Source organism: Aquarana catesbeiana, linkage group LG09 (assembly GCF_042186555.1).
Source record: "Aquarana catesbeiana isolate 2022-GZ linkage group LG09, ASM4218655v1, whole genome shotgun sequence".
Lineage (NCBI taxonomy): Eukaryota > Metazoa > Chordata > Amphibia > Anura > Ranidae > Aquarana > Aquarana catesbeiana.
In genome coordinates, this window is record NC_133332.1 from 39,864,650 (window position 1) to 39,892,527 (window position 27,878).

Consider the following 27,878-nt stretch of genomic DNA (forward strand, 5'->3'; position numbering starts at 1 on the left):
AAGTAGAAGGCTCTGTTCTCTCTTTATGCTCACCTGAACGTCCCAACTTGGTTTTCTTATTCAGCATATCAGGAATAAGTGAAACATCCGTGCATATTCCGCCTGATGACACGTAGGACCTGTGTCGAAGACGCGTAGGGGAGGGGCCAGGACGGAGTGTTAGGCAGCAGCAGCTGTCTGTGCTGGGACGGTCTCCATAACCTCACTGCTACATCCATTACCTGTTGTTTTATTCAGGTTATATGCCTCTTCTGAGTGGTGCACTGACGCACCCTCAAAATGTGAGTACCCCCTTCTGGGGGAGAGTTTTTTATCTGACCTTGTTAATAAACACTTTTTAAACGTTATCACACCATATGGTTCCTTTCTCTTTTTGCCTATGATTTGAGCCTATGCTAGAGCCTGTTTTCCTGTGATCCATACTGAGCCCTGGGTGGCTCATAAGCGTTTCCTGACTCTGTCTAGCGACTTAGTCACATTCCCTAAGGTGAGCGCTTTACCTTGGGGGGGGTCACCTTTTGTTTCACCATCGCATGATATGTGGCACATGGAATCGCAGCATGTTTGAAAACATCATCACTGAAGCACAGTTGTCATCACTTTCATTAAGGACTTTTGTGTTTAATATATGTCTATTTTATGATGAACGATTAAGTATATGTATTGTGTGACACTCTGCACATTTTGGCTGGCACATGTCATTTTTCAGCTTTTGTTTGCATATACTCTCTTATTTTCAGGGAAACAGGGTATGAATCATTTATGCATTAACATTATTTTATTATTTATTTGTTTATTGCACTTTTAGCACCTAGTTTGCACTGATTCATTTTGGAGCATTTTTGTTGATATTACCATTTCACATGCTCACTGCACTATTTATTTGTGCACATTAAGTTTGTTTATCTTGGGGGATATAGCGCATATTGGGGTTAAATTATTTTTATATTCTGTTGTATATGCACTTTATCTCTGTGTGCCAAGATTAGGGCACATTTAGCACACTCTAGCACATATTTATTTATTTAATATTTCACACGCATTACAAGGCGTGATTCATGTATGCGGCTGTGTAGTGCTTACTTTTAGCACTAGGTTCATTTTGGCTCGTAGGAATTTTTCTTTGTTCATTAGGGACAAATATTGTGTTGTTTTATTAACAGAAGTAGGAGGCTCTGTTTGTTTTATTAACAGAAGTAGGAGGCTCTGTTCTCTCTTTATGCTCACCTGAACGTCCCAACTTGGTTTTCTTATTCAGCAGATCAGGAATAAATGAAACATCCGTACACTACGAAGTAAGAAAGATGGGGGTAATTTTCATCAGTTTTCTTCTTTTGATTTCCTCTCTCTGGATAACAGCTGTTAAAGGTAAGACCTCTCTGCTGGAAGATCGCCTTTTGCATTGTGCATTTGTGTAAAAAATAGCAAAAAATTGTGAAAGTGATGTCATTTAAATGTGTTGGGGAAATTAATACAGGTTGCCACACAGAGATGAGCTGTGACAGGGCAACTCATAGCATTAATAGGGGGTGAATGTTAATTGCCAAGTAGAGGTGATCTGTGTTTTTTAAGGGAGAGGTCTGCAGTTGGGGGGGGGGATTATAATTTTCTTTACTGTAGATTGGCAACTGTGGAATGGAGATGACAGCGGGGACTGTGTAGTGGTGGTGATGGTGGGGATTGAAGAGCAGCAATGGCAGTGGGGATGTGAAGCAGTGGTACTAGCAATGGTGGTTGCTTCATAAGGGGTGGAGGGGCACCACCCCCTCATCCATGCGTCCCCCCCAATCTACATGCAGGGTGCTGGATGCTTGGATTCCAATGAGGGGGGTGGTGTTTTTTTTAAGCACCTGATTAGAGCCAGAGACTCTAATAGGCTTCAAAAAAGGGTGGGCTCAGGGCACTGAATGAATATTCTCTATTGACACACTGATCCTCCTCCCGGCCAATCAGGAAGCCCCTATTGGCCAGGGAGTCTTAGGACTACCTGGCCAATCATGTCTCAGAACACACTTCTTGTTCCTGTGCGGCCGAGAGGAGGATGTCCCACTGTGTGTTTGCCGGAGTGGCCCCGGCTCTCCTTTCCCCCTACTGCTATGGTAAGGCACATTCACAGTATCTAGTGTCTCCCCCCCGCGGGTGATTGCCGCCATTCTTTTCGCGTCTCATAGGTATAGTGCATTATGTGGGACTAATGGCAGAGCTGTAGATCACTACTAAAAAATACCATTTGTAAGGACATATGTATCAATTATGTAATAACATTTAATCGTGTAATAAACAATTTTGATCATTATATTTTCAATACTATATACTGTATTTCTGCTGCAAGGCAAATACGCGTTTCATTTACATTAGTTGGTAAAATAGATATTTGACTCATGTGACCCTACATTTTCCCCACAACAGGTAAATAATCGTAATATGGCAAATGCAATGTGTAAAAGATTGTATGTGAACTATCCAAGGAGATGAAATTTTAACACAATTGATCTGTCTGGTGATGTCAGTCTGTTGCTCCGATTGTTTGGCTAAAATTCTTGTAAATTCTCTTAGATGGACAAATTTTTATCTTAAAATTGTTTTCTGGATACAACCATCTATGTCTGCTTTGCAAAGAAAAATAATTGTTTAACCCCTTCACAACATGGTAACACATATATGCGGTGTCCAGGAGGTGGGGTTTGACCACTTTAAAGCGGGGTTCCACCCAAATTTTGAACAATATCTGTATGTATTCTCTTCCTTGCCTAGATGCTGACATGCCCTTTAAAAAAATTTAAATAGTCGTAATTACCTTTTATTTTTCTATTCTTCTTTGCACTTCCTGGTTCTCCTCCCGTGGGAGTAGGCGTGTTTCTAGCCTCTCCCAGACTCCTGGGAGCTAGTCTCAGGCTTCCCAGGATGCCACTGAGCATGTGCAGGAAGGAGCGGTGAATACTGGGAGCACAGCATTCACCGCATCCAGGAAATAAATGCTTGTGGGCTTCAAATGCCCACAATGAAGATGGAAACCGCCTGCAGTGAATAATATAAGTTATTCTTTCCGATGAAATCTGACACAGGCGGACATATTACACACAATATGTGAGTATGTAATGCTGAGAAGAAAAGTTTGTGAATGAACTAAAAAAAAAAAAATGATAGATAGGTGGACCCCCGCTTTAAGACCAGGCCTATTTCTGACACTTGTTGTTTACAAGTTAAAATCAGTAATGTTTGCTAGAACATTACTTGGAACCCTAAACATTATATATCTTTTTTTTAGCAAAGACCCTAGAGAATAAAATGGCGGCTGTTGCAATATTTTATGTCACACGGTATTTGTGCAGCAGTCTTTTAAACGCAATTTTTTGGGAAAAAATACACTTCACTGAATTGAAAAAAAAAACAAAAGAGTAAAGTTAGCCCAATTTTTTTGTATAGTATGAAAGATGTTATGCCGAGTAAAGAGATACCAAACATGTTACGCTTTAAAATTGCACGCACTCGCGGAATGGCGACAAACTACGGTACTTAAAAATCTCCACAGGCGATGCTTTAAAAAATTTGAACGGTTACCAGTTTAAAGTTACAGAGGAGGTCTTTTGCTCAAATTATTGCTCTTATGATCGCAGCAATACCTCACATGTGTGATTTGAACACTGTTTACATTTGCGGGCGTGACTTATGTATGTGTTTTCTATGGTGCGCAAGCACGCGGGTGGGGGGGAGGGGGGTTGCGCTTTAAAAAAAAAAAAAAAAATTATATATATATATATATATATATATATATTTATTTATTTTTTTAATTCTTATTTTTACACTGTTCCTTTAAGAAAAAAAAATCTGTTCACTTTTATTGCTGTCATGTAAACATCCCTTGTGACAGTAATAGGCGGTGACAGGTACTCTTTATTGAGGGATCTGAAATCGAAAAGACCCCAAACCCCTCCTCTGCACTTCAAAGTATTCAAAACGGCAAAATCTGCATTTTTGAATACCTTGGATTTTTTAAAATGTGACGTCGCTTCCGGGTTACTACATCGGAGACCTGATCAAAGCCAATTTTGGCTTTGTTCGGGACTCCGGCCAGCCGGTGGTCGTGCCGGCTAGTTGCTCGGGTCTCCTGGTGGGACGGGAGATCGGGGCAGAAAAGCGTCGGGAGGGGGGAACTGCTGCTTGTAATAACGGCCGAGCGGCTGCTTAGCCACATTGGTTGTTATCACATGAAAGTCGACCGTCTGCTCTAAAAAAACAGTACCGGGGTGATGCTTCTGGCTGCAGGCATCACCCCAGTATAACCACTTCATCAAAATGACGTACAGGCACGTGATTTTGCACGTGATTTTGCGCAAAGTGGTTAAACACAGGCACAGCATATATGTATTCCTATGTTTGTGCTGGGAGCACCCAATCAAGCAAGAGCCCCAGGTCTCCTACTAATGATCGGGAATCCCGGTTCCCGATTACCCGCTTGCTGTGATAGCCTCTGATTGGATATTATAGTGATAAGTCACTGTGCAGCCCTCCCCTGGTTTATTTATCTTCTAAATGGAGATGAAGATACATTGTATGTTTCTCTCCCTGTTAGGAAAGAAAGATGTAAACAAACAAAACTGTGTATAAAAATATAATAATACTTTAACCACTTGCCGGCCAGCCGCCATCATTATACTGCGGCAGGTCGGCGCAATCCCGCTAACCCTCATAGCTATACCTCGGTCCCTTTAAGCGGGATAGCAGCAGGCAGCGGGCGTGCCGATGCTCGTGGCCGGCGGTCGCGATGACGGCCGACCACAAGCGATCGCGGGCATGAGAGGCAGAACAGGGACGTGTGTGTGCAAACACACATCCTAGTTCTGTGAGGAGAGGAGAGAGAGATCATGAGTTCCTACAAGCTGGGAACCATGATCTCTCATCTCCTACAGTCAGTCCCATCCCCCACAGTCAGAGCACACACTAGGGAACACAGTTAACCCTTTGATCGCCCCCTAGTGTTAACCCCTTCCCTGCTAGTGACATTTATACAGTAATCAATGCATTTTTATAGCACTGATCGCTGTATGATTGTCAATCGACCCAAAAATGTGTCCGCCATAATGTCGCAGTCTTGATAAAAATCGTAGATCACCGCCATTACTAGTAAAAAAATAATAATAAAAATGTCATAAATCTATCCCCTATTTTGTAGACGCTATAACTTTTGCGCAAACCAATCAATAATTTTTGTACCAAATTTTTTTTACCAAATTTTACGCAATTGTCAGTTAAGGCAACGCAGTGCTGTATCTCAAAAAATGGCCTGGTTATTGAGCAGCCAAATCTTCCATGGCTGAAGTGGTTAAATGTAAAAGATAAAGAAAAAATAGCGAGAGCAAGATTTGATATAGGTCTGTGTCAGGGTTAATATTAAGCTTAAGGTTAGAGTCAAATGTCAAGGTCAAAGGTTGAGATCACAGGTCAGGGTCAGTATATTTTAAGGAGGATTTTTTAAAAAAGGGCATTTTTAAAATTAGTATCAGTGTGTTTTAGGTAAAGTTAAAAAAGCAAAATGATAATTATTGTTTCTGAGCCCTACCATGGGTACATACAATAAATAACATACACATATGTGGTATCACTTTATTTTCAGGAGCAGGAGAATTTATTTTGTGTTGTTCTTTGGTGGTAAGTTATGATAATAGCAAGAAATATACAACTAAATAAAAAATGATATCTTTTTTTACTATATTAGAACAGTTTTCCTTTCATAATAAAAAAATACAGGAGATGACCATATTTCCATTTACCACCAAATGAAAGTCAAATTTGCTGAAAAAAAAGAGGTATAATCCACCTGGTTACACCAAGTAGTTTTGATGATATTTACACTTTTACAAACACATGTCAAAGTTGCAAAATTGGATCTGGGCGTTAAGATTTGTTTTATGCTACATCATGAAGGGGAAAATAACAATAAAAGCACATACTGAATGCCAAAAGAGGGAACATGTTAAAAGCTTGTACTGAAAGGTTATTATTTTTCTGATTTATACATGACAATCCTTGTTGTTACTCTGTTCCCACAGAAGATGAAGGGGACTCTTTTGTATATAGCAAACTGAATATTGGAAGGCAGGAGGGAACTTATACCTGCATGGTGTTCAGAAAAGGACCTCATCAAAAATTAAGTAAGTAATTCTAAGATTACATAATGTTTGCAATGTACTAAACCTCATTTCACAGGTTTTCATAACATAAAATGTCATCAATTAACCCCCACTGCAGAAAATCCCATCCCGCAGGTACATAATAATGCAACGTTTTAACTGCAGTAGAGAAAAGTAGAGGTGCAATTTATGTTGTGTACACACGGGCGGACTCTCCGGTAACAAAGGTCCGACGGTCTTTCCGACAGAGTTACGACGGACTTTCGACTGACTTTCTAACTAATGGACTTGCCTACACACGATCACACCAAAGTCCGACGGATTCGTACGTGATGACGTACACCGGACTAAAATAAGGAAGTTGATAGCCAGTAGCCAATAGCTGCCCTAGCATCGGTTTTTGTCCGTCGGACTAGCATACAGACGAGCGGATTTTTCGACCGGAGTCAAGTCCGTCGGAAAGATTTAAAGCATGTTCCAAATCTAAAGTCCATCAGATTTTCGACAGAAAAAGTCAGCTGTAGGTCCGATGGAGCCCACACACGGTCGAATTGTCCGACGGATTCGTTCCGTCGGACCAGTCCGGTTGAAAAGTCTGCCCGTGTGTTCACGGCATTAGGCTTACAGTTACCATGAGCTTTGAAGCCTGTGGAATCAAGATTTGCAGTCCCGTCAAGTTTATGTGGTGATTATTTTTTAAAACTGCTTCTAGTCCTCTCTTACATGTAATAATTAGGTTTTTTTTTGCTAGAAAACTACCTAGAACTCCCAAACATTATATATTTTTTAAGCAGAGACTCTAGAAAATAAAATGGTATGTGTTGCATATTTTTATATCACACAATATTTGCGCAGTGGTTTTTTAAACACAATTTTTCAAAAATAACACTTTAATTACTCTTAACGCACAAAAACAACATATTACCCAATTGTTTGGTAAAATATAAAAGATGATGTTATGCCGAGTTATGCCATGATCCTGGTATCATTTTTCACAGCTGGTGATGCCCTACACAGTAAAAGTGGTCTGAGTGGCTGGATCACTTTTACTGGCAGGGCAAGGGTTCCTCCTGCTGCTTTTATGAGGCTCTCCCATCTGTTTGGTGAGCCTGGTAAGGATGCGACTGGTGGCATCCACTTCCGGGCACACAGTGAGAGGAACTGATGTTGTTCCTCCCACTGTGTGACATCAGAAACCGTAAGCAAAAAGGATTTTGTCAATTCTGGTTCCAGTCTCATGTAAACAAGCCATTACTGGCTTGTGAAAGTATCCAATCAAACTGATCTCAGTTTGACCAGATGCTTTGAGGCTAGAGTACAGATATGGAGTACAGATACCTAACATGTTGCTCTTTAAAATTGCATAAGTCAGTGGAACGACGGCAAATTATGGTACCTAAAAATCTCCATAGGTGATGCTTTAAAAGCCTTTATGGGTTACCAGTTTGGGATTACACAGGGGGTCTGGCTCCATAATTATTGCTCTCACTCTGACGTCGTGGTGATACCTCACATGTGTGGTGCAGGACCTACATACGAGTGAGCACAGGGGGATGGGGCGCTCTATTTATTTATTTATTTATTTATTTTACTTTTTTTTTTTTTTTTTATTGTACCATTTTTTAATTAATGTTATTGCTATCACAAAAATGAACAACATCACTTGTAATAGCATGGGCCGTGACATGTCCTGTTTATGTAGAGATCTAGGATCTAGTAGACTCCATATCTGTACTCTAGCCTCAAAGCATCTGGTCAAACTGAGATCCATTTGATTGGATGCTTTCACAAGCCAGTAATAGCTTGTTTACATGAGACTGGAACCAGAATTGACAAAATCCTCATTGCTTACGGTTTCTGATGTCACACAGTGGGAGGAACAACATCAGTTCCTCTCACTGTGTGCCCAGAAGTGGATGCCACCAGTCGCATCCTTACCAGGCTCCCCAAACAGATGGGAGAGCCTCATAAAGGCAGCAGGAGGAACACTTGCCCTGCATGTAAACGTGATCCAGCCACTCAGACCACTTTTACCATGTAGGGCATCACCAGCTGTGAAAAACGATACCAGGATCATAGTTGTAGCCTCAACCATGATCCTAGTATAACCACTTCAACCTTAGGCCATTTATAAATGGCCTAAGGAATGGAAAACGGTTATATTAAAACAACAAAGGAAGTCCACACTGATCAAGTCTAAGGCCCCTTTCACACATGCGGATGGGCGCTCCATGAAGTTCTATAGAGCGACGGATCTCAGCGGTGACATGCCTGCTGACATCCAATCCGCTTCGATCCGCTAAATCCAGACGAATGGAAACACTATTTTCCATCCATCTGGCGGATCGGATTGGATGAAAATGGACAGGCGGATCCCTTTTCATTCGATTCCCCATAAAGGAGAGACAAAAGTGTCCTTCGCGCTCGTTGGATGATAAAATAGAAATAATGATAATAACTAGGCTATTTCAAAGTGAAGTTAAAAAATCACATAGCAAATTGATAGCAATATTGCAGCAAAATGAGGGTGTTCACACCAACACTTAGTACAGTAAATGATCAAATAAATTTTGCGCAATATTATTGAAATATATGTCCACGTGTATAAAATCAGTGAAAAAAAACAAACAAAATAGTGACAATTAGGATAGTGGTCAATAAGGCTACTGCTGCAAGGATCAAATGTCTCTGTATTGCAGTATATAGCTGTGGCTACTATCTTCTAATAATGGTGATAAATATTTATATCCAAAATTACCGTGAATAAAAAACATTATTTCCTGCAGCCATTGAAAATAAGTGATTGGTGATATGTGCAAATAATGCAATAAATATTACCATAAAACATCAAACATACTAACAAAAGAAATAGTGCAAGAAAGTCCTCTTCAGTGCTCAATTATAATGCAAATACAAAGAATGAAAGTTCTTAGAGGAGATAGATGGGTAGCAACATAAAAAAGTCTGTAAACATAAATGAAATCCTTCTATTCAATTCTGGCACATAGAGTGTAGATGTAAAAATTTATTAAAAGTCACTTGTAATTCCACAGCAATTGCACACAGCACTAAAATCACAGCATTTCGGAAACTGCAAGCATTTGAGATCCTACAGATTCGATCGGAGATATATAGAAAGAACGATGGAGGATTAATAGTAAAGAAAGCAAGGATTCCAGTGACAGCTTCTACACCAGAAATCCATAACCACTGAATGCCTCTTTACTACAATTTGAAGGTGAGGGTCCTGTGAGACCATTTATAGGAGACACCACCAGCAGGGTCACATATCCATCACACTCTATGTGCCAGAATTGAATAGAAGGATTTCATTTATGTTTACAGACTTTTTTATGTCGCTACCCATCTATCTCCTCTAAGAACTTTCATTCTTTGTATTTGCATTATAATTGAGCACTGAAGAGGACTTTCTTGCACTATTTCTTTTGTTATTATGTTTGATGCTTTATGGTAATATTTATTGCATTATTTGCACATATCACCAATCACTTATTATCAATGGCTGCAGGAAATAATGTTTTTTATTCACGGTAATTTTGGATATAAATATTTATCACCATTATTAGAAGATAGTGGTCACAGCTATATACTGCAATACAGAGACATTTGATCCTTGCAGCAGTAGCCCTATTGACCACTATCCTAATTGTCACTATTTTGTTTGTTTTTTTTTTTACTGATTTTATACACGTGGACATATATTTCAATAATATTGCGTGAAATTTATTTGATCATTTAATGAGCAGAGACGGACTTGTCATCCGGCGGCTCAGCGGGGATCAACGGATGGATCCCTGCTGAGCAAGCGGAGTCTGTCAAAACGGATATTAATGTGTGAAAGGGGCCTTAACAAACTAGATTTCAGCACCTGGCATTCAGGATTGATTCACTGTATAAATCCACAAAGCATCAGTAGAAATATAATGCACTGCTTCTACAATATGAACATAAACAATATTAGGATAAAACAACATAAAAGCAAATTGTGCTATTGTAATTGTAACTAGTAAAGGTTTAAGCTACTTTTCTAGTAAAGTCCAAGTATAATATGTATTAGCTTATGGCCACATCAAGGTACTGCCCTCCCTTTACCAGTCAGGGCACAGATGAAAGAATAGCATCTAACAAGCAGATCTCACAAGCACCAGGCTGCGATTTCAGTGTGCACAACAGACTCCACCCAACATGTTTCCTCCAAAAGGACATCTTCAGGGGTTGGGCACACTGATTGAAAACCAATAATGAGATACAGTATGCCAGTATACACTCCTTCTCCTCCAAACACCCCTATACTGATCAGCAATGAAATAAGTGCATATAATATCATATGGACACAGAAAAAGACAGGTTTATGAGGTACTGATAAGTCCATAAACCTGTCTGTCTCTGTGTCCAAATCTGTGCAGATAGGATGTGGTGTGTGTGGTGTGTGTCACAGGATACCGTATCCCGTGACCACGTCCGCTAGTGACGAAACAACGTAGGGAGGAGGAGCCTCGTCCTGACGTCACCGCTGCATGTTCATTCCCGGAAGAGACGGGCTGATTTGAAGCCGGCCGGCTTTCCAATACTGTTTTTGCCTATACATTTTCGCCGATCTTTAAGTGTCCATTTGTCTTTTATTTATTTTATTAAACGTTAAAGGATTTACGCTATGTGGAGCACTTTGTGTTTTTTTTCTGGTGATTACATTGCTTTGCTGGGATTTATGGTGACGATCCCCACTGACGCTGTGGTATCCAGTGCCTGCCTGTGAGATCCCGGGCTGGGGTTATAGCCATCTGCTCAGCGTGGTCCCCTGTAATAAGGGACCATCGCTTTCCGGTAAGCGGCAGTGTTTTCCTGTGGTGGAGGTTTCATCTTTGCACTTGTCACTACAGTGTGGAATTTTTACTACCTATCACCTTGGGATTTGCTTTGTACACCATGGACTTTGTTTTATTCATCAACTAATATTTATTACTTATACAAATTCCCATTTTTTGCATTCAATATATGGACATTTTATAGAACTTTCCTTACACTTGCACATTTGTTTGATTACAATTGCTTTGAATATTTTTAGTTTTGTATTCTGCATTTCAACACTTTATTCAATATATAATATTATCATTATGATTTGTGGCACCTAACACTTTGAGTTTTACCACTTTTTTATTAGCGCGACTTTTGTTTTCTAAATTCTGATTGGTGTCGTATAACACTCTATAGTTGCAGCTCCACCCATCTACCTTAACCTTTAGCGTAGTATCATTTTTTATATAAATACCGTTTTATTGGTTAACATCAGAAGTAGAAAATGTTACAGTCACAAACGTGAAGAAGATTCTCGCGTATAAATAAACAAGTTAGCCTCCTTTCCCGGCCTATGTGGCTGGATTGGCTCCAGAACCCAATGGGCGATGAAGGATTTTACTCCAGGCCTAACTACAGCGTCCTGCCAAGCGGTGCAAGGAGCTGCGCATGCGCCCGGACCTGCTTGATGTCACTCGCGGCCGAGAAGGGTAATGATGTGAGTGAATCACTCACACACGATTCACTCACATCATTCCCCTTCTCATAAATGACAAAGAAATTGGGGAAATTGGCGCTGCCCTGTTTAAATGATGTTTATTGGATAAGCAAAGTCTACCACATCCGCAAGATTAGTTAATTAACAAAAATTATAAATTATACAATAATTAGATTGAAAATGCAAATCCTCTGTAGTGTATAAAGGTAAGTCCCGTGTGGACAACACGTGAATTATTAGGTGAACATTTACCTACATGCATAAAGAATTGGGTGACAGTATAATGCCCCGTACACACGGTCGGACTTTGTTCGGACATTCCGACAACAAAATCCTAGGATTTTTTCCGACGGATGTTGGCTCAAACTTGTCTTGTATACACACGGTCACACAAAGTTGTCGGAAAATCCGATCGTTCTAAACGCGGTGATGTAAAACATGTACGTCGGGACTATAAACGGGGCAGTGGCCAATAGCTTTCATCTCTTTATTTATTCTGAGCATGCGTGGCACTTTGTCCGTCGAATTTGTGTACACACGATCGGAATTTCCGACAACGGATTTTGTTGTCGGAAAATTTTATATCCTGCTCTCAAACTTTGTGTGTCGGAAAATCAGATGAAAAATGTGTGATGGAGCCTACACACGGTCGGAATTTCCGACAACAAGGTCCTATCACACATTTTCCGTCGGAAAATCCGACTGTGTGTACGGGGCATTACACCCCCTAAGTGGGGCTAATATCAACAATAGTGAAAAATAATGAAAAATAAATAAATAAATGAATTGAATTACAATTAAATGAAAAATATAAATCCTCTGTGATGTATAAAGGGTAGGTCCCGTGTGGACGACACGTGAGATTTTAGGTGATCAATTACCCGAATACCAAAAAATACTAAAGTAAAAAAATTTTTTGGGTGACAGTGTAACACCCCCTAAGTGGGGCTAATGGCATCAGTAGTGAAAAATAAATGAAGACGTAATAAACCTTGCCAGCAAGTAAAGTGTTAACATGCACAAATTCTAATAAAGTGATCCAGAAATTCCTGGGGCCCTATATTTATCATGTATCAGACCCCAATGTGATACAGATGATAAACAGATTTCAAACTAGCAGATACATGTATGGTTCATATGATAAGCAAAAATTTACAAGCAGATGTATATATGGTTTAGATGGTAGCTAAAAAAGCTCTTTATGGCTGCATAGCATAATGTATATAGTCTCTGTGAGGAAACAGGCAGTTTCAATATTTCAATGGAAAAAAACAGTTCTATAGGAGCCACATCTATATGTGATTATAGATGTTATAAGATAACAGATGATGACTTTCGTGCTCATTCACTCTGGTGACTCCAGGTGCTCCCCCCCATGCTCCCCCACTCACCAGACTCAGTCACCCCTACAGGGGTACTAGGCAAAGGAGTGGGTATCTTGGGATGGCTGTTACTGTAGTTTTGCTTCGTTCCTCCGTGGGATACATCCAGTGATCCAACTCAGGGTTTCACCTGGTGCTCCAGGGCTGGGCTCCTCCACAACTCTCCACCTCCGGTCTGCGGCGCTGTGTAGAGCTGTGGTGTCGGTGTGTTCCCCGGGGCCGGTGCCAGTGTCCGCCGGGCCCTCCGATGCTCTCCGCTTCCTTCCCTGCTAACCCTTCTCTGCCCACTGGAAGTGACGAGCGGTCATGAGGCAGCCGACTCCCTTCTCGGCCGCGAGTGACGTCACACGGCACCAGCTGGTTCAGGTGCATGCGCAGCTCCTTGTACCGCTTGGCTGGACGCTGTAGTTAGGCCTGGAGTAGCATCCTTTATTGCCCAGTGGGTTCTGGAGCCAATCCAGCCACACAGGCCAGGAGAGGAGGCTAACTTGTTGATGTATATGCGAGAATCTTCTCCACGTTTGTGATTGCAACATTTTCTACTTATGATTTTAACCAATAAAACGGTATTACACTAGGGTAGCTGTGCGCTCTCATTTTCTTCATATGTTTCACATGTCAGTCCACCACCCATTTGATTTTTGAGAGAGCTGCAACACCTAGATCAAGAGAACTTTCACACAGACTGTCATTTATCCAGGAGGTGTTTGTAGTGGCTGCACTGATTGGTTTTGTATGTTTTGTACGAGGAAGTAAGCTGCTATCTAGACAGGGGAAGGCCCGTGGATCTTGTGTACCTAGATTTTGCAAAGGCATTCAATACAGCCCCCCATAAGCGCTTAAGCTACAAGCTGAGGTCTGCAGGCGTGGACCATACCGTTTGTACTTGGGTCAAAAACTGGTTACAGGGGCCTGTCCAAAGGGTAGTGATAAATGACATGTACTCAGACTGGTCTGAGTGGTAGGCGAGGTACCCCATGGTTCTGTCTTGGGACCAATTCTATTCAATTTATTCATAAATGATATAGGGAATGGGATAAATAGCTCAATCTCAGTTTTTGCGGATGACACAAAATTAAGCAGGGTACTAACTTCACATCAGGATATAGAACATTTACAGAAAGACCTGAACAAAATAATGGAGTGGGCAAATACATGGCAAATGAGGTTTAATGTGGAAAAAAGTAAAGTAATGCACTTGGGGGCAAAAAACATAAAGGCAAACTACTCACTAGGGGGAGAACCGCTGGGGAAATCAAGGATGGAGAAAGATCTGGGGGTCCTAGTAGATGACAGATTGAGCAATAGCATGCAATGTCAAGCTGCAGCTACTAAAGCTGGCAGAATATTAGCATGCATAAAAAAGGGCATATACTCCAGGGATAAAACTATAATCCTGACACTTTAAAAAAATATGGTTAGGCCACATCTGGAGTATTCTGTCCAGTTCTGGTCACCAATCCTCAGAAGGGATGCGCTGGAACTGAAGAGAGTCCAAAGAAGGGCAAAAAAATTAATGAGGGGATTGGAAGACCTAACACCAAATCTATTCTCGCTGGAGGAACTATGATTTAGAGGAGATATGATAGCAATTTACAAATACCTCAACGGCGATCCCAGCAGAGGAAAAAAATGATTCAGTCTCAAGGAGTGTAATGCCCCGTACACACGGTCGGACATTGATCGGACATTCCGACAACAAAATCCTAGGATTTTTTCCGACGGATGTTGGCTCAAACTTGTCTTGCATACACACGGTCACACAAAGTTGTCGGAAAATCCGATCGTTTTAAACGCGGTGACGTAAAACATGTACGTCGGGACTATAAACGGGGCAGTGGCCAATAGCTTTCATCTCTTTATTTATTCTGAGCATGCGTGGCACTTTGTCCGTCGGATTTGTGTACACACGATCGGAATTTCCGACAACGGATTTTGTTGTCGGAAAATTTTATCTCCTGCTCTCCAACTTTTTGTGTTGGAAAATCCGATGGAAAATGTCCGATGGAGCCCACACATGGTCGGAATTTCCGACAACACGCTCCGATCGGACATTTTCCATCGGAAAATCCGACCGTGTGTACGGGGCATTAGAGGACATGAGGTCACACAATGAGATTGGAAGAGAAGCGGTTTAAGCTTAAACTGTGCAGGGGGTATTTCACTGTCAGGGCAGTGAGGACGTGGTGGTGGCTGCGGGGAGTATGGATATTTTCAAGAGACTCTTGCATGTGCATCTTAAAGAACACAACATACAGGGATATGGGAAATAATTTTAGATACTGTCACGTGCACCTACACAGGTTGAACTGGATTGACTATTGTCTTTATTCAGCCTTACCTACTACGTAGCTATGTAACTATATGTATATGTTCTGAGACCTTGTATAAAAGAATAAACAGATTTGATGAACATAATCACAGTCAGAAATAATCAACATGACTGTTATTTTTCTCAGGCATTATGTTAAAATGGTATTGCTTTGCTGTACAGAATCTCATTATTTTTATCGCACATTAATTCATTTATTGCAAACAAAGAGCAGCTTTCATCATGCTGCTGCTGACCTGGTAAAAATATATATATATATGTATAAATGTAGCGATACCACCATAAGGGTTGCTGGATTTTTTGGCTCTTCCTTCATGCACACAGTCAGGCAACAAGGATTTTTCAGCACTCGCACAAACTTCAAGAATCAGTCCAGGGTGTTTTGTTTTTAGTTTATTAGGGGATGACTTGTATAGGTAAGGGAATGCATAGGATGCTTAGAACTGTAACTTGAATGCAAACCGAGGACTTGATACTGGCTGCTAAAAGTCACTATGCTGTTCTCCCATAGGATTTAAAGATCAGCTCACCAGGTAGAAAAAGGTTTCAAACACTGGATGCAGATGCTACTTCCATGGAAAAGGCTAATGCACCTGTCTGTTTCTTAAATCACCACGCAAGAGGTATTGGGTGGCTTTACAGGCTTTAATTGGCACTAAGCTGTCCCTTTGTAGTGAGCAAGCAGGTATTGCATATTGCTGCTCCTCCTCTATCATGCTATGGGGTGTAATGGTTGAAGTTACTCACTCAGTCCCTTTGGTGAATCCTGAAGCTCATTTCACTGCTGCACAGAGCTCCTGCTGAACAGGTCCCGATCTTGGCTTCCAGGATGGCTTCAGCTACACCTAGTGGAGGCTGAAATGGTGTGAGGCTTTAGCTGCTTCTTGTTGCTCTCCATCAGGAACCATAAACCAATGGAGACAGAAAGTAGTAGTAGTAGTTAAAATCACACCTTTAACGAAATGGCAAAAAAATCACAATTCAGGAATTTAATTGAAAACAGAAGCAAGAGTTTGGATGCCAGAGCAGGTAATCGGACAAAAGGGTCAGGAAGCCAGAAGTCAGCATAGTGAGGAGCAAAAATCATAAACAGGATTTAAAGGGAAGTCAGCCAGGCCAAGTCATTCACAGGAAGGAACCCATTTGGAAATTATAGACCAAGCAAGGGCAAGGAGGAAATGAGCTAAGCTGTTTAAGTAGCAAAAAGGGTCTGGCTGTAGGCTGGACAAATGACTGAGGTTTATGGTAACCAGGTGAGTCACTGTGGTAACAATGAGTGGCTGGTAATTAACTAACAGCTGAGCAGATTCTGGGCACTGAAAGAAAAGAGCTACTCATTAGACTTGTGCACAATGGAAAATTTTGTTTAGTTTTGGTTCGTTGTCATTCGTAAAATACATAATTTCATTCTGTTATATTGGTTATGTTATGTTAATACATTTTTGGATAATTCATTATTTCTGTAGAGTGTAGATATTCGTTATACTGAATTTCGAATCATGTCGAATTCATTTGTTATATGTGCTATAATTTCATTGGTATTCGTTGAAATTCAATATTTATGTATGTGTATATATATTCGTGATAATGATTTGTAGTTTGGAAAGTCGTTTGTTTATTGAATCTTTTAACACACAATGACAATATCTCTTCTCCTCTGCTCAAATACAGTACAACACCCTTCTCACTCAGTTCTCAGGAATGCATTTTACTAATAATCCAACCTCCAGCACAAAATTAATCAGCTGATTGGACTGTAAGATTTACTTTGAGTTGAACTTTTGTTTCATTAGATCTTTAACGAATTACTGAATCATGTCGAATTCATTTGTATCTGCTATAATTTCTTTTGTATTCGTTGAAATTCGATATTTATGTATGTATATTGATTCGTGATAAAGATTCATAGTTTGGAAAGTTGTTTGTTTATTGAATCTAATAACACACACAATGACAATATCTCTTCTCCTCTCCTCAAATACAATACAACACTTCTCACTCAGTTCTCAGGAATGCACTTTGCCAGTAATCCAACCTCCAGCACAAAATTAATCAGCTGATTGGACTTTAAGGTTTACTTTGAGTTGACATTTTGTTTCATTAGATCTTTAACAAATTACAAAATCATGTCAAATTCATTCGTTATATCCGCTATAATTTCCTTCGTATTAGTTGAAATTCATTATTTTTTTATTCAAACATTCGGATGCATCCGAATGTCCGAAAGATGCAAAATTCGGCCGAATTTCAATTAGTTACTAAACACATTGCACAAGCCTACTACTCATTAAGTAGCAGGAGCCAGCCCTGACAGTCTCTATCTGGTTCTCCTGCTCTGTCTTCCACCCAGGGGCAGAGCTCCCTAGCACAGGGGGTCCCCTCCAGGCATCGTGACCCTGGGCTCTGCTCCACACTCTGCTGCCAGGCTCTGGAATATTTAGGGCCTATCTCCCCACCTTCTGGGCCTTATCCACCCTGGGATTGGAGGAGATTCTATAAATTATCAGGCTTATTCTCTGTTCCACCACCCTCTAAGTTCTAGAACCATCTAGCGAGTTTCAGAAGCCAGGGGGAGGTAACAGAGGCTTAACCCTTGAATCTCTGAACAGTAACAACATTTAACCCTAGATCCTCTACCCATAGAGGAGCTAAAACAAATTTTTCCTACACTGTAAACTTGAGGGTGCTTACACTGAAAAAATTAAAAGACTACCAAAATTAAACATAAATAAAAGAGCTCTAGAAGCAAAAATATATATATATATATATATAATAATAATAATAATAAAATTAAATAATTTAAATAAACAACAAAATGCCAATACTAAACATTAAAAGCAAAATAATCCACCCTTCTTTTTTTAAAGTTAAAAAAGGGGAACACTAGCAACACAGCAATAGAAGTTGTTGATGACATACCTAAAAAAAAGAAAAAAAAACTGTTGTGTCTTATAAAAGTAGTGAGCGCAGTCAGGCTTATATTCCACTCTACCTAGCCTCAGAAATGACAATTAACTGTAATGTATCAGTTGCAATTAGGGATGGGCCGAACACCCCCCCGGTTCAGTTCACACCAGAACATGCGAACAGGCAAAAAATTTGTGCAAACATGCAAACCCTATTAAAGTCTATGGGACACGAACATGAAAAATCAAAAGTGCTAATTTTAAAGGCTTATATGCAAGTTATTGCCCTAAAAAGTATATGGGGACATGTATCAATGCAAAAAAAATGTTTTTTTTTCAGGAGCAGTGATTTTAAGAATGCTTAAAGTGAAACAATGAAAATGAAATATTCCCTTAAATATCATGCCTTGGGGGTCTCCTTAGTCTGCCTGTAAAGTGGCGCATCTGTCTGATGTGTTTTACAGTCCTGCAGCAAAATTACATTTCTAAAGAAAAAAATGTCATTTAAAATTGCTTGCGGCTGTAATGTATTGCCGGATCCTGGCAATATAGATAAAAATCAGCGTGGGTTCCCCAACCCCAGTCCATACCAGGCCCTTTGGGTCTGGTATAGATATTGAGGGGAACTCCACGCCAATTAAAAAAAAAAAAAAAAAAACAGCTTGGGGTCCCCCCAAAATCCATACCAGGTCCTTATTTGAGCATGCAGCCTGGAGGACAGGATAGGGGGGGTGAGCAAGCGCCCCCCCTGAACCATACTATGCCACATGCCCTCAACATGGGGAGGGTGCTTTGGGGTCCTCCCAAAGCACCTTGTCCCCATGTTGATGGGGACAAGGGCCTCATCCCCACAATCCTTGCCCAGTGGTTGTGGGGGTCTGCAGGCGGGGGACTTATCAGAATCTAGAAGCCCCCTTGGGCCCTCAGATCCTGCTCCCCCCTATGTGAATGGGTTAGGGGTACATTGTACCCCTACCTATTCACCAAAAAAAAGTGTCAAAACTGTAAAAAACCATAAGACAGTTTTTGACAATTCCTTTAGTAGCCTCCCTGGCGATATGATTATGTCAGATCTTTGCGTCTCAAATCGGTACAATTGTTTGCATAGAAATTTGGCGTTTTATATTGTAGGTCAGTAATTCTTAGCAATAACGCACTTAAATCTGTCCAAACAAGAGTCTAGTAGATATCCCGGGTATGGTAAAGTTTGAAACACGAAATCATAAATTATAATATAATAAATAACTATAAATAATTATAAAAAATAATAATATAATAATAATAAAATGAATTTCCCCACGATTCACTATCACTCAATTCTGCAAGTGTTCTAATTTACTATCGCTGTTTTATAGCTGGTCTAAAACCACTTTTGACGTAAAGGGACACTATAGACAATCTCAGGTTTCCAGGCAGAAAGAACAGCATATATAATATAAAACCGCATGCAGGGCATTGGACAAAGCACTAGGGACAAAAGGGTTGTGAAATAATTTCATACAGTAATGTAATTTGTAAGATTACAGTGTACTGTATGTTATATGAATTTTCAATCTTTTGAATTTGCCGCCGGGCTCCGCCCCCATGCGTTGTGATGCTTGCAGGGAATGGAGTCTGCACACAGAGGCATCGGTGCCGAGGACAGAAAAGAAAAAAAGTGTCCCGTGATGTACGACATGCATCCGACTTCAATGAACAGGGATCCGACTTTGATCCCCAACAATACCAGGCACTGTGTGTGGTATGAATCTTTAGGGGGAACTCCACGCAAAATGTTAAAAAAACTTGACATGGGTTCCCCCTCCAAGAACATACCAAGCCCTTCGGTCTGGTATGAGTTTTAAGATGAACCCCCACGCCGAAAAATGGTGTTGGGGTCCCCCTGAGATCCATACCAGACCCTTATCCAAGCACACAGCCCGGCAGGTCAGGAAAGGGGGTGGGAGCGAGCGAACGCCCCCCTCCTGAACTGTACCAGGCCGCATGTCCTCAACATGGGGGGTGGGTGCTTTGGGGCAGGGGGGCCCTGCGTCCTCCCACCCCAAAACACCTTGTCCCCATGTTGATGAGGACAAGGGCCTCTTCCCGACAACCCTGGCTGTTGGTTGTCGGGGTCTGCGGACGGGGAGCTTATCGGAATCTGGTAGCCCCCTTTAATAAGGGGGCCCCGAGATCCCGGCCCCCACCCTATGTGAATTAGTATGAAAAAGAGGGGGGAAGGTTGGGACTTTGAATGAGGTGCGCATGATGCAGCCCAATCACACTCACAGAGGTGCAAACATATGTATGTTTATTAAGGACCAATGATCAACATGGCATAAAAACGCATTGCATACATTAAACATGAAATCGCATATAGAGAATAAATCTATGTATATACAATCATCGGACATGGGTAGGTACAATTATGCATCTTAATCCCCCAAGCAAGATAAAAGTCATGTGAAGAAAAAAACATCTGAAAATTGGTCAATGTGTGTTTGATGCATCAAAGGTAGGCCCGACGCTGCGTTTCATGGACTTCAATCCACTCTTCAGGAGCCAGATGCATCTAAATTCTATAAAAAATGTATGAAAAGCAATATAGTTTCAGGGTCTAACAAGATCAGCAGAAAAGGGGGAAATTTGGGCATAATGGGCCATGCCAAAAAGGTTACTCACATGATAGCCAAAACTGGGACCCAGCGATGCATGCGGACACCAGCATGCATCGCAGCTCCCGGGAGACAGGACATCTGCCCACCCACCGACAATGAGTCACACAGACCCAGTCGGGCCACGGAGTAAAAACGTTCTTTGCATTGACAGTTTACATTTTGATTTTTTACTACTTTATATATTTTTTACTCCGTGGCCAGACTGGGTCTGTGTGACTCATTGTCGGTGGGTGGGCAGATGTCCTGTCTCCCGGGAGATGCGATGCATGCTGGTGTCCGCCCTCCTATCTCCCCTCCACAGGGTTGGGGGTGAGTGGCTGGGCGGATCTTTTCACCTTGCATCGGCGCCACGCCTCCTTGGTTGGGCGTCGCACACATAGACTTCCGGTATATCAGCTGGGCTGACATGTGGTGAGCTTCTCTGCCATTCGCCGAGGTTTTGCTCCACTGTGTTGTGCCTGCGTGACGCTGAGGGGGAGCTGACGTTCAATGCTGGGGCTGCATCTCACTCCCTGCTTCATGGTATTCAGAGATGGTACTGATACAACCTATGCAACTCTGATCCTCTCCCATGTATGTGGCTTCAAACACCACATGTATCTTTCAAGGTAATCTTCCAGGTGCGTTTTTCAATCACCTTGGTGATATCTGCAGCTTATATCATCTTGTTTTTTGTTACTTGTATCATCATAGATACATTTTATATATTTCCTACATTATAGAAGTCCCCTCCATTGCGGGGTGTTGGTGTGTGCGGTTCGGTGTTCCTCGTTGAGGTCCCACTCTCAGCTCCCGGGCCAGGCTCCATGGCTCACCCCTGGCTTTGTTTTGTCGCACGGTCCCAGTTTTGGCTATCATGTGAGTAATCTTTTTGGCATGGCCCATTATGTCCAAATTTCCCCCTTTTCTGCTGATCTTGTTAGACCCTGAAACTATATTGCTTTTCATACATTTTTTATAGAATTTAGATGCATCTGACTCCTGAAGAGTGGATTGAAGTCCATGAAACGCAGCGTCGGGCCTACCTTTGATGCATCAAACACACATTGACCAATTTTCAGATGTTTTTTCCTTCACATGACTTTTATCTTGCTTGGGGGATTAAGATGCATAATTGTACCTACCCATGTCCGATGATTGCATATACATAGATTTATTCTCTATATGCGATTTTATGTTTAATGTATGCAATGCGTTTTTATGCCATGTTGATCATTGGTCCTTAATAAACGTACATATGTTTGCACCTCTGTGAGTGCGATTGGGCTGCATCATGCACACCTCATTCAAAGTCCCAACCTTCCCCGCTCTTTTTCATGTTATTAAGGATGGGGGCGCAAACTTTCCCTTGCGTCCCATTTAAAGTCCTACGTTTGCTTTCCCCCCCATTGCTTATGTGAATTAGTATGGGATACATTGTACCCCTACCAATTCACCTAAAAAAAGTGTCAAAAAATAAAATGCAGTACACAGGTTTTTAAAGTAATTTTTCTTAATCGTACATCAAGGGACACTGAGCCATAGTAGTTACTATGTGGGTTATATAGGCCACCTTTAGGTAATGGACACTTTCACACCATAAACAGGAAGTTCAACTCCCTATATAACCCCTACCCCTACAGGGAGTACCTCAGTTTTTTTCGCCAGTGTCTTAGGTGTTGGTCACAAGCTGCCAGAGGCTTGGTATTTTGCAATTGACGCAATCAGAGATTCTATTCTGCAAACCTCTCGCTGTACGCTTGGGTTGGGGCATATCCATAGAATCTTATGGTTGAAAAGTGGCCAGCCGAAGCGCCATGCAAAGCCCCTGGCTGTTTTTTCCTTTCCTGCGGTGAAAGGCTGTTGAGGATGGGAAAAGGCCCCTTTTTGCCAGTTAAGAAAAGGAGTAAAACGTCCCTCATTTAAACGGGCTCTTTTCTCCAGTGCCGGGGGCGTCTGCCTTCAGGTTCAAGAGGACCTCAAGTCTCAAGGGACTGGCAGGAGGAGTTTCGAGACAGATGGATGGTCTCCATAATAGCTCTAGGCTACAAACTAGAGTTCAGAGATTTCCCGTCTCCTCGTTTTCCTCAGGCCAAAGGTCCATAGAGCCAGAGAAAAAAAGTTTTTTTTCAAACACAATGCACCGTACACACGGTCGGACATTGATCGGACATTCCGACAACAAAATCCATGGATTTTTTCCGACGGATGTTGGCTCAAACTTGTCTTGCATACACACGGTCACACAAAGTTGTCGGAAAATCCGATCGTTCTGAACGCGGTGACGTAAAACACGTACGTCGGGACTATAAACGGGGCAGTAGCCAATAGCTTTCATCTCTTTATTTATTCTGAGCATGCGTGGCACTTTGTGCATCGGATTTGTGTACATACGATCGGAAATTCCGACAACGGATTTTGTTGTCGGAAAATTTTATAGCCTGTCTCAAACTTTGTGTGTCGGAAAATCCGATGGAAAATGTGTGATGGAGCCTACACACGGTCGGAATTTCCGACAACAAGGTCCTATCACACATTTTCCGTCAGAAAATCCAACCGTGTGTACGGGGCATTAGTCCGACTTTTGTCTCAAAAAGGGTCATGGCGGGCCCCGCAATGGAGCAGGGGTTTGGGTTTTTTTCAAACCTTTTCACGGTGCCAAAGACCAAATGGGGATGTCAGACCCATGCTAGATCTCAAGGATCTAAACTGGTTCCTAAAAAATATCCACTTTTTCCATGTGGAATCAATCTAATCTGTTGTCTCCATCCTATAAGGAGGAGAACTTCTGGCATCAGTCGACATCAGGGATGCATACCTGCATGTGCCTATTTTTCCCCGCTCATCAAAATGATCTGCGTTTTGAAGTAGAAAAACTTCACTTTCAGTTGTAGCATTGCCTTTTTTGGTCTAGCTACGGCACCTCGGGTGTTTACAAAATTTCTGACCCTTGCGTTGGCCAGATTAAGAACTCAAGGTATAACAATTGTAGCATACCTAGATGACCTGCTCTGAATAGACAGGATGGTAGCCCGCTTAGACCAAAGCATGGTCTCCACAATCAGCTACCTGGAATACCTAGGTCCTCAACCTAGAGAGATTGTCTTTAAAACCATTAAGAAGACTAAGAATACTTGGGTCTGGTTATAGATACAGCCCAGAAGAGCTTGGTTTTTACCCCGGGAAAAGATCATATGGAACAGGTGCGTCAGTGACCCAGTGGGATCAGTTCTAATTGATTTATGCATTCCCTCCTATTCTGCTGCTACCACGACTTCTTTGCAGGATCAAGCAGGAAAAGAAGTTGGTGTTTCTTGTGGAAGTTGGTGGTTCTTGTGGCCGCAGTGGGTCCCAGAAGATCTTGGTAAGCAGAGATCGTAAGGATGGCGTTAGGGGACCCTTGGACCCTACCACCATGTCCAGACCTGCTCTCGCAGGGACCAGTATTCCATCTTATCTTCCAAACACAATATTTAACGGTTTGGGTATTGAAACCCACAATTTGAAGAATCGTGGGCTTTCAGGCTCAGTGATATCTACCTTGATTAATACAAGGAAGCCAGCTTCCAGAGTCATTTATTATAGAGTCTGGAAGGCATATGTCCTGGTGTGAGTCCAAGGGTTGGCATCCGAGAAGGTATATTCCTTGCCTTTCTGTAAATAGGATTAGAAATGAAGCTGGCATCAAGGGCCAGGTCTCGGCCTTATCAGTATTATTCCAACCACCACTTGCTTCACATTCCCTGGTCCGGTGACTCAGCTTAATCTGCCGGTTAGGTCACCCTTAAAACCTTGGGACTTGAATTTGGTTTTGTCGGGTTTACAAAGACAGTCTTTTGGGCCGATACGACATACTCCCTTGAAACTTTTGACAAGGAAGTTGGTTTTTCTGGTTGCCATATCTTCTGCAAGAAGGGTATCATAATTGGCTGCTCTTTCTTGTAAAGAGCCATATTTAATTATTCACAAGGATAAGGTTGTATTGTGTCCTTATCCTAGCTTTCTGCCGAAGGTGGTTTCAGGTTTTCATCTAAACCCGAATATTGTTCTACCTTTATTTTTTTCCAGAACCCTGTTCTAACGGAAGAAAGGTCGCTACAATCTCTTGATGTAGTGAGAGCAGTCAAAGTCTTTTTGAAGACGAGTACTCAGATTCAAAAAAAAAAAAAAAAAAAATCGGATGTTTTTTGTTTGTGTTGCCTGAAGGTCTTAGAAAAGGACAGGCAGAGTCGAAATCTGCTATTTCTAAGTGGATCCGGCAAGTGATTATTAAAGCTTATGGTTTGAAGAGAAGGTTCCACCTTTTCAAATCAAAGCGCACTCCACCAGGGCAGATAGTGCTTCATGTACAGTGCATCATGGCTCAAATATGCAAGGCCGCAACTTGGTCTTCAGTCCATACATTCACCAGATTCTATCAGGTGGATGTAAGAAGGCATGAGGCTATCGCCTTTGGGCGCAGTGTACTGCAGGCAGCAGTATAGGTCCTCAGGCCTGATGGCACCCTACTTTTGTTTGTGTCTCCCTCCCCTCAGTTGGCATTGCTCTGGGACATCCCACATAGTAACTACTATGGCTCTGTGTCCCGTGATTTACAATTAAGAAAATATGATTTTTATAACAGCTTACCTGTAAAATCCTTTTCTTTGAAGTACATCATGGGACACAGAGGTCCCTCCCCTCTTTTTGGGTATACACGTGTTTTGCTTTGCGACAAAACTCAGGTACTCCCTGTAGGGGGAGGGGTTATATAGGGAGTTAAACTTCCTGTTTAGGGTGTGCCAGTGTCCATCACCTAAAGGTGGCCTATATAACCCTCATAGTAACTACTATGGCTCTGTGTCCCGTGATGTACTTCAAAGAAAAGGATTTTACAGGTAATTCTATTATTAAGGCAGCTCTGGTGTCACTTCTGACTTCTTCTCCTCTCTCCGGATCTTCTGCCTCCTCCGCTGATGTCTTCTGCCTCTGCCGGGTCTTCTCCCCTCTCCGGGTCTTCTCCGCTCTCTTTCCGGTTCTTCTCCCTCTGTCCGCTGTCTGCCGGGTCTTCTCCGATGTCTTCCCGCTCTTTTGTTTGCTCTACTCCTCTGTCTTCTACCTTGGTTCTTCTTCCGACGTTGACTCTCTCCCGCTCTAATGCCGGGTGCGCGGTGTGCCACTACTTATATTGGCATGGGATAAATCCAAGCACTTGTGGATTCAATTAACCTTATTTTGTTGGTTAATTCTCTTTTAAGGGGGTGTGGTAGAGGGCGTGTCCTATGCCTACATACATTTGCTAGTAGGTGTCCCTCATTCCCATCTCAAAATGTTGGGAGATATGAATACTGTGCATCCTATCACACGACATTCACATTGCAATGTATCATGGAAAGGGATCAATGGTCCCCTTATTCCAGGAAGGATCTGGTATTTTCCAGTGACTACTAGCAGAGCAATAGAACTGTGGAAGAGCATGGTGAATGTGAGGTTAGGGTTTAAAGAGACTCTGTCACTTTTCCCAAGCAAAGGTAAGTTACCATGTCTCTTAAAGTGCACTAAGCCATGTCAGTCCATCGGTTTTCATCTTGTAGAATTCTGACAGTAGCCAGCGGCCTGGAAACATATTGGCTGCACTTATGAAACAGGAGTTTCTGGTTGCAGTGTTTATAGTGGGATTTGGTTTTGGTTTTGTATTAACTGGCCAGGTGGTGGCCATTAAAGCAGACAATCAGACCTATCTGTGTCTGATAGGCTGCTTTGAAGGCCAGAGGAGAGATCTGGGGTCTAATAGACTGCAGATCTCTCCATAAAGAAGACCTGTCACTGTCCATGCTCTCATGTTGTTCATCCCTTGTGATAGCAATAATGTTGATTAAAAAAAAAAAGGAAACCGTGTAAAAAATACATTTACAATAAAATAACTAATAAAATATATATTTTTTTAAAGCACCCACCCCCATGATCGCACGCAAAGGCGAACACATACGTAGGTTGCGCATGCATATGTTAACGTGTGAAATATCGCCGCAAACATTATAGAGCAAAATTCTAGCACAAGACCTCATCTGTAATTCCCCAAACTGGTAACCTGTAAAGTCTTTTAAAGCGTTGAGTATGGAGATTTTTAGGTATTGTAGTTTGGCACTGTTCCATGGGCATATACACAATTTTAAAGCATGTCATGTTTGATATCTATTTTCAGTACTAGCATAACATCATATTTTATGCTTTACCAAACAATTGGGTATTATAACGTGCACATTAAAACTCATTAGGTTGTATTTTTATCAAAAAATTGTGTTTGTAAACCACTGCACAATTATTATGTGCCATAAAACTTTGCAGCATTTACCATTTTATTTTTTAGGGCCTCTGCTTAAAAAAAGGTTTGGGAGGCAAGTGGTTAATTGGCCTTTTCAGTGTTTGTGCATTAGGTAGATACGTTGCGCATTACACAATGCTTGGAGTTGACCTCAAAGTTTATAATTTTTTTTTACAGATGGACCTTTGATGATAATCATGAACATGAATTTCACAGACGATCAGGTGTTTTTAGAATGCATGGTTAAAGGGTTTGCTCCTGAAGATAATAATATATTGACCTGGATGAAGAATGGCAAGACCATACCTGAGGAGTACAATGGCACAACTCCCTAACTAGACCTATATGACGTGACGAGAAAAATGAGGGGAATAACTGCGCTACAGTGAAATACATAAACAATAACAATTATAGCCGCGATTCATCTATGTAACACAAACAGTGAAATTAAATAAGAAAAAAAGGGGGGTTGAATCGCGCTAAAACAGATTGGTGATCATACACCTCATCACCAAACCAAATATTTAGAACTAAGTGAAGAGTTCCCTTTAGTGTATACATAATATACAAAACACATGTCAAATGAATAATCAATCCAAAAATAAAATGTTCAAAGTGATAATAAAAAGTCCATGTATAAAAAATAAATCACCC

General features: G+C 41.5%; 1 protein-coding gene and 1 long non-coding RNA gene across 3 annotated transcripts in view; one reads left to right on the plus strand and one right to left on the minus strand.

Moving 5' to 3' along the window:
- The window catches only part of LOC141107533 (zinc-alpha-2-glycoprotein-like), a 71,486-nt gene extending 71,375 nt beyond the window's left edge, over nucleotides 1-111 (minus strand). The window contains exon 1 of the mRNA XM_073598333.1: nucleotides 34-111. The gene's annotated coding sequence lies outside the window, so the exon portion shown is untranslated. The remainder of the gene's footprint in view (nucleotides 1-33) is intronic.
- LOC141107534 (uncharacterized) lies at nucleotides 21-27,435 on the plus strand. 2 transcript variants are annotated; one of them, XR_012235924.1, is made up of 4 exons: nucleotides 21-281; nucleotides 1,259-1,368; nucleotides 6,051-6,152; nucleotides 27,402-27,435. It is a non-coding gene; the product is annotated as an uncharacterized lncRNA (long non-coding RNA). The 2 variants fall into 2 exon arrangements; XR_012235925.1 differs by having other exon boundaries at nucleotides 23-281; nucleotides 1,262-1,368.
- The last annotated feature ends 443 nt before the right edge of the window (nucleotides 27,436-27,878 follow it).